The sequence below is a fragment of the Neomonachus schauinslandi genome, chromosome X (genome assembly GCF_002201575.2).
Source record: "Neomonachus schauinslandi chromosome X, ASM220157v2, whole genome shotgun sequence".
Classification (NCBI taxonomy): Eukaryota; Metazoa; Chordata; class Mammalia; order Carnivora; family Phocidae; genus Neomonachus; species Neomonachus schauinslandi.
In genome coordinates this window covers 90773118-90781085 of record NC_058419.1, presented here as the reverse complement: position 1 = coordinate 90781085, position 7968 = coordinate 90773118, and positions in this window count along the sequence as shown.

Sequence of the window (7968 nt, the reverse complement as noted above, 5' to 3'; positions counted from 1 at the left end):
AAGAGGGAGAGGGAGAGAAGCAGACTACATGTTAAGCATGGAGCCGGATGCAGGGGTCGATCTCACAGACACTGAGATCATGACCTGAGCCGAAGTCAAGAGTCGGATACTTAACCAACTGAGCCACTCAGTGCCCCTCAGTGAACATCTTCTGAATGACTAAAATAATAATTTGATTTGCTATTTCCCCTCTCTGGAGTTTTCTCCCTTCACCCAGATAAAATAATGTCCTATTACCCGTTCGCAGTACTTAGGGGATGGCTCTCATTACCCTTATTTTATCAATGAGGAAACTGAAACACAGAACGGTGAAGTAACTGTTCCAGACTGCAAGTGAGTCATGGTTGCTTCATTCAAAATAGAGGTTGAACAATTTTGGAACCAAAGACAGCTCTATTTCCATGGTGCCAGTATGTAGCTTTCTCTCTTAGACGCTGAGTATAAATTATGCCCTATTACCCACACATAGAGACTTCATCAAAATCACAAAGAGGAACATGTGTATGTTTGAAGTCAGAGTTTGATTTGTGCAGAATAATGAATATTCTCTTTTTTTTTTCCAGAATAATGAATATTCTGACGTTCAAGATCAAGTTGTACGAAAGGTAACATATGATAGATTCCAAGACATTCCAGAGAGGAAAGAGTGGGTGGCAGCTGGTGAGCTGCAACATTTTTCTTTTCAGAGAACAATTCTTGTGGAAGAAACAGCATTGCTGCCGTTTTCTATTTTCAGCGCACAGTAACACTTAACTAATGTAATTATTATTAAAGTGAAGGTGTAGAGCTAGCTGCAAGCCTTCATTGGCAAGTTTTACAAAACTGATATACAGTAGAGGATGCAAATGGGTAGTCCGCTGCAATTCACGTAAAAGGTTTGCAGTTTGAATTCGGATTACCTATACAAGGGTATTTACAACCTATCCATGAGGCAACAAACCTCGTGTACCCATCAACCTAGTTTAACAACTAGAACAGTACCGATAGCCCTGAAGCCTTCTAGTCACACTCAGTGCCTAGAAATAATAGAGATGAGCTGCCAACAGTTAAACAGGTAACATTTCACGTGCACACCTAGATATCCAGCTTCTCTTGAAAAACCTGGCGCTGCTGCTGGGGGCCTGCATGCCTGTAGGGAAATATTGGGTTGGGTCACCCCTCCAGTTCAGCACATCCCACCCTGTGTCTGCTCATTTGGCTGCCTTCCTTCATCCACATGACCTGGCTGGCACCGAGGCATCTGAGTTCATAACCCCTGGTATGTGTGTTTCCTTTCTGGGTTGGTTTTCTCTCCTCTGACCTGGTTCAAGACCTCCATTTCCCTAGTTCTCCTGCCTCTGCTTCGGGGCACCTCCTTTCTGGGTGGCGTGGGACCTTTCAGAGGCACTAGGCTCCACGAAGATGCACAGATGAGATGTCTCAACCCTCAGTGGACATGAGCTGCGTACATCCTAGTGACTTGTGTACGACTGCGTATTATATAAGACAGGCAACAATGGGAATGGAGAAAGGGTGTAGGAGCACAAAGCAGGCAGAAACTGTGTTAGTCAGGGATCTCCAGAGAAACAGAACCAAGGGGATCTGGAGATTGATTTTAAGAAATGGGCTCACAGGGGCGCCTGGGTGGCTCAGTCGTTAAGTGTCTGCCTTCAGCTCAGGTCATGATCCCAGAGTCCTGGGATCGAGCCCCGCATCGGGCTCCCTGCTCGGCGGGAAGCCTGCTTCTCCCTCTCCCACTCCCCCTGCTTGTGTTCCCTCTCTCGCTGTGTCTCTCTTTGTCAAATAAATAAATAAAATCTTTAAAAAAAAAGAAATGGGCTCACATGACTGTGGGGCTGGCAAGTCTGAAATGTGCAGGGTAGGCTGATAGGCTAGAGCCCCAGGGAAGAGTTGATGTTGCAGCTTGAGTCCAAAGGCTGTCTGCTAACAGAATTCCCTCTTCCTTGGGGCACCTCAGTCTTTTTCCTCCTTTCCTTCCTTTTTCCACGTATGACTCACCTACATTATGGAGGGTCATCTGCTTTATTCAAAGTCTACTGACTTGAATGTTAATCTTGTCTGAAAAATACCTTCACAGCAACACCTAGACTGAGTTTGGCTAAATATCTGTGTACCGTGGTCTGGCCAAGTTGACATATTAAAATTCACCCTCACAGATGGCATTGGGTGCATGTGTGTGTGTGCGCGCGTGCAAGGTTCAGGTAGGAATTTAAGAGGTAGGAACATAGGGAAAGAACATTTTGTGTGGAGGGAATGTTGTGAACCAAGGAACAGAGGCGGGTTTAGTGCTGAATATATTCAGAGAATAATGAGCAGGGCAGTGGAGGAGCACAAGGTGTAAGAATAGCGCTGGTGGTTGTTGGGGGCGTCGAGGAGGACAAGAGGGGTGGGGAATGGTGGGGGACAGGAGAAAATGGGATTGGGCCTTGAATGCAGTCAGCGGGAGGTGTCAAAGTGTTTTGAGCAGGGAAGTGGCACAATAGGACTGTTTTAAGAAAACCTTGGACACCGAGCTGCCTGGGTGGCTCAGTCTGTTAAGCATCTGCTGCCTTCGGCTCAGGTCATGATCTCTGGGTCCTGGGATCGAGCCCCGCGTTGGGTTCCATGTTCAGTGGGGAGTCTGCTTTTCCCTCTCCCTCTGCCCCTCCTCCCCCTGCTTGTGCTCTCTCTCAAATAAATAAATAAAGGGCGCCTGGGTGGCTCAGTTGGTTAAGCGACTGCCTTCGGCTCAGGTCATGATCCTGGAGTCCCGGGATCGAGTCCCGCATCGGGCTCCCTGCTCGGCGGGGAGTCTGCTTCTCCCTCTCCCGCTCCCCCGTCTTGTGCTCTCTCTCTCAAATAAAGAAAATCTTTAAAAAAAAATAAATTATAAATAAATAAATAAATAAATAAAATCTTTAAGAACCTTGGACAGACCTGTAAAGGGCTGGGTAGAGGGGAAAGAGTGAGGCAGTAAGAGCAGTGAGGAAGTTTCTGGAATAATCAAGAGCAGGCTTGAGCAAAGCCCGAACTATCGGGGAGAATTCTTATAAACATGTATATTGCTCTTAAATTGGCACTCATGCCGAGAGAGAGAGATTGCTCACTACTGATGTAAAGGTAAATAAAGGCCTGAACTAGGCAGTGGGACAAGGAGACCAGTTAGAGAGGCATAAGGTGGGAAGGCGGAGGAGGGGTCTGTTTACGGAAAGCGGGTAGGCTAGAAAGGAAATGGAGTCCAAAAAAATCACTGAGGTTTTAAGTCTGGGTGTGCGAAATGATGATGCTAGTATGTGAGATAAAAGCCAGAGAAACAGGTGGTTTGGGAGGCGATGGGGAATCTTGTTTAGGTCTTGCTGAGTTTGAGGTGTAGGAAGAGCCCTGGTTAATGGTGTGTGCCTGATCCTGCTTAATGGTGTGTGCTGGATCCTGGTTAATGGTGTGCGCTGGGCCCTGGCTTCATGGGTGTGGTTTGACCTCCAGTGGTGTCCACCAATCGCCAGGCCTGCCAATGACAGCATGTCCTTGTGCCTTCCGTCTGTGCCCTGGGGGCAGGGGGGGACGCTTCCTCCCTTCTAGAGCTGCTGTGAGGATTAGCTGAGCTAATAATGCGTGTGAGGCATTTAGAACACGGACACAGAAAACCAGACCATGGAAAATGCAGCTCCATCTTCCCAGAAAACATAAATGAAGAGTTCCAAAGCACCTTCCCCGGTCTCCACATTGCAGGAGGGCTCATCTGCCCTGTGTGGGTGGTGACACAGACTGCCTGTAATTAAACTGAATTTCCATGATGAATCTTTCCTGCCTTTTGGTTCATTACATTAGGATGGCCAACATGAAGGAAAGACTCTGAAGAAGAGGGTTCGGGGTTCTGCCTAAGTACACAATTCTGCATTCATAGAGTACAAAGGGTTGGGCAGTAGGATTTTGACTCATTACAATGTGTATTTTTTTCTACACTACCAGGCAATTCTGACACCAGCTGGGAGCCCTACACTCAAATCCTTTCTGATGCTGTCTCCAGGTAGATCCCACAGGGTAAGGTCTAAGTCCTACAAGATTGCCCCTCTTCCCCCACTTCAGATGCCACAAATCCAGATTATCACCTGTGCTTCTGACCAACCAGCTACAGATCGGAGGTTCCAACAACCCCCACCTTTGGTTCGATTAATTTGCTGGAGCGGCTCACAGAACTCAGAGGATTTCACTTAATAGATCGCCGGTTTATTATAAAAGGATATAACTCAGAACAGCCAGTTGGAAGAGATGCACAGGGCCAGGTAGGGGACAAAGGGCGGGAAGCTTCCATGCCCTCTCCAGGCCCCACCACTCTCCCCACATCTCCGCGTGCTCACCAACCCAGAAGCTCTCTGAACCAGTCTTTTTGGGGTTTATGGAGGCTTGTTACACAGGCACAATTGAATCATTGGCCATTGAGATTGAATTTAACCTCCAGCTCCCCGCCCCCTCCCAGGTCGGCAGGGTGGGACTGAAATGTCCAACCCGCCAGCCAACCAGCCCCCATCCTTAGGCACTTTCCAAAAAGTCACTTCATTAACGTAACAAAAGACCTTTATCACTCACTCTTCACAGGAAATTCCTAGAGTTTTAGGAGCTCAGTGCCCGGAATGGGGGTCATAGACCAAGTACGTATTTCTTATTCTAAATCACAATCTCATAGACCGTCCTAGCAAGAGGTCTTTAAAGAAATCAAAATTCAAACGTTGAAAAGGTCTAAAACACTTTAAAAATGGTTAAACCCAGCAGCCACCAAGGTCTGTAAGATAACGACAGCAATAATCACCAAGTAGGAAGGGGTAGGGGAAAGAATTAATGAGTTTTTAAAGCACAGTGTGTAATGCCAACACAAGGACTGCAGACTGTGAGGTTATGGCCAAGTTCTGGATCACCCGAGAGAGAAAGACTGCTAAAGATGCCATTACCTAAGACGCAACGTGGAATCTTGAAGGCATGTGACCCCCATCGTTGTATTTCCGAGCCCTCCTCTTCTCTCCCAAGGCAAGTCAGCCTCGTTGCCGCCCCCCCGCAACCCCCCCCCCCCCCCCCCGTTCCCCTGGCTCAGAGACTCCACCCAGGGCTTCCCTATTATTTATCCCTTGTACTGCCTTGTCACCTTGCCTGAATGAAGGCAGAAGTGCACTGGATTTTTCTGTTTGAAAATATTTGTAGCAGTGTTAGCGGTAGCAAAGATACCCTCCGACATCACTTGGTTTTTCGTCTTGCCATCTTTGTGGGAGGAAAGTGGATTCCGGGCTAGGTTTGCTATTTGGGAATATAATAATGGCCTAAAACATACCTGATTTTGAATATACCAGCCCTCACCCTTGGAGAATAAGGGTGTACAGCAATATCCCAAAGTCTAAGACTCCTCTTTTCCCTTTAGAACTTTTATCAGCCTGCATGGTAACATCTTCCTAATCACAGTTGACCCTGGGACAATGTGGGGATTAGGGACACGGATTCCTGACCAGTTGAAAAGCCACGTGTAACTTTCGACTCCCCCAAAACTTGACTACTAATAGCTTACTGTTGACCAGAGGCCTTTCCGACAACATAAACAGTTAATACATTTAATATGCTTTATGTATTACATACTGTATTCTTACAACAAAGTAAGCTAGAGAAAAGAAAACGTTATTAAGAAAATCATAAGGAAGCGGAGCCTGGCTGGCTCAGTCAGTAGAGCATGTTCCTTGATCTCAGGGTCGTGAGGTCAAGCCCCATGTTGGGCATAAACCTTACTTTAAAAAAAAAACCATAAGGAAAAGAAAATACATTTACGGGGTACTGTACTGTAAAAAAACCATGAATAAATGGCCCGCGCAGAAAAAACCATGAATAAATGGCCCGCGCAGTTCAAACCCCTGTTGTTCAAGGGTTAACTGTACTGTAAATTAGCTGGCAGGGGAAGCTAATCTGCTTTATTGGGAGCCCGAAACAAACAGAAACTCAAAAAGGCTATTACACTTTAAAACATAAAAGGAGACTCAGTGGGCACTGCTTTTACCTCGACACCTGGCAATTATCCTGATTACAGGGGAGTTCCGCCCTCTTCGAACTTTATTCCCTGCCCACAGTAAAGGGAAGTATGGGTCAGTTGGACCCAGGAGACCTTTCCTCTGGACCTTGCAGAAAAACTACTGGTAATCATAAGGTTCACTAAAGGCTCTGAGGTTTCTAGCTCTCAGCATCCCTTTTCTACCGCTTTTCTTCAAGCCACAAAATAGCCTGATTATCTTTCTGCAAGGTTTTAGGTTACTTGGGCATATTATTTCTTTGTACCACAATAATGTGATTTCAGTTTATTTCAGTCTCAGAGAATGGTGATGGAATTTACTTAAAACCATTTGCGGAAGCAAAATAATGGATTTAGACCCCTTAACGTGCCCCGCATTACAACTTGCCCGGGGCGGGCATTTGTACTAATTACTCATCATCAAACATCTATGGGGCAGTCCTAGGGTGTGACGAGTTCCCTGTCATCTGTGGGCTCACACACGACCGCAGTAGAACACGGTGAATGTTAACGGTGGCTTAAGTGGCCCGGTGCCAGAGCAACTCACTCTGCCGAGGGAGTTGAGACAATGCGGAGACAGCCAAGTGTATGTGTACATGTATCTACCATGTACTAATCTCACTCCTTGCAAAGCATTTTCATGCACTAGCCCTTGAATCCCAACCACCTTTTGAGACAGAAACTATTTTTTTAATTTATTTTTTTTTTAGTAATCACTACACCCAATGTGGGGCTGGAAGCCATGACCCCAAGATCAAGAGTCGCACGCTCTCCCGACTGAGCCAGCGAGTCTGAATTGCCGGTTCAAGGATCTGCAGTTTCTAGGGTTTTGTCTGCTCGGCTGCCTCCAGGGATTGGGGGATGGAGGGGGGGTGCAAATACTATATTTGCTTCAATAGGGGCCATCAACTTAAGAATGTCTGGGAATGTAAGGAAGTGAGAATGCAAAAATGTTTCCCTGGTTTCAGCTTTTCCTAACCCTTTTTAGGTCACTTCAAATAAAATTTGCAAATGACTGCCCTGTGGAGAAGATATGCAAATGACTGCTTAGTGGAAAAGTCCTTTGGAGTGCTATGAAAGTTGGCTCATTGAGCTACCTCAAGTGTGTACATCATTCTTTTTCAGAGTGAAAGTGTTTAAAGACAAAGCTTTGTGTGTTTCCCTGCTTCCTTTCCAATTTGATATTCCAATTATAACATATTGATTAACAAAACACCCTGGTGGTTTTAACGGAGTATGCCTATGAGCAGGGGTTAATTGAAAGTAGGAAACTGCTGTATATTTTAATTCTTTTGGGTACTCCCATGGTAGCACCCTGTACATTGGCTCTACTGAAAAGTAAAATAAAGCCCAGAGCCAGGGATATCAGTACATCCTATTGTTGCTACATGCAGTTTGAACTGTCAGAACTATTACCTTTTGAATCTGTTTACCCTGGTGTATATATATTTTTTTTCTTCAGATTCTTGTTTATTTAAATAACTAGTGTTTATACTAGATAGCCTAAAAGATGTTTTTTTCTTAGTGATTTTTATTTATTTATTTATTTAAGATTTATTTATTTATTTATTTATTTGACAGAGAGAGACACAGCGAGAGAGGGAACACAAGCAGGGGGAGTGGGAGAGGGAGAAGCAGGCTTCCCGCCGAGCAGGGAGCCCAACGCGGGGCTCGATCCCAGGACCCCGGGATCACGACCCGAGCCGAAGGCAGACGCTTAACGACTGAGCCATCCAGGCGCCCCTTCTTAGTGATTTTTAAAGAAATATTATTAGTGGATAATAGAGGGGGGTTATATAACTAAGAAATGTCTTTCTTTAGTGAAAGACTTCTGATAAATCAATATATGTCAAGAAGAATTCTATACACTAGGAAATGATGTATCAGACCTTCTGAATTTCTTTAGAAAATTTGGGTTTATATTTTCCTGTTTTTAATCGTAGTTAAAC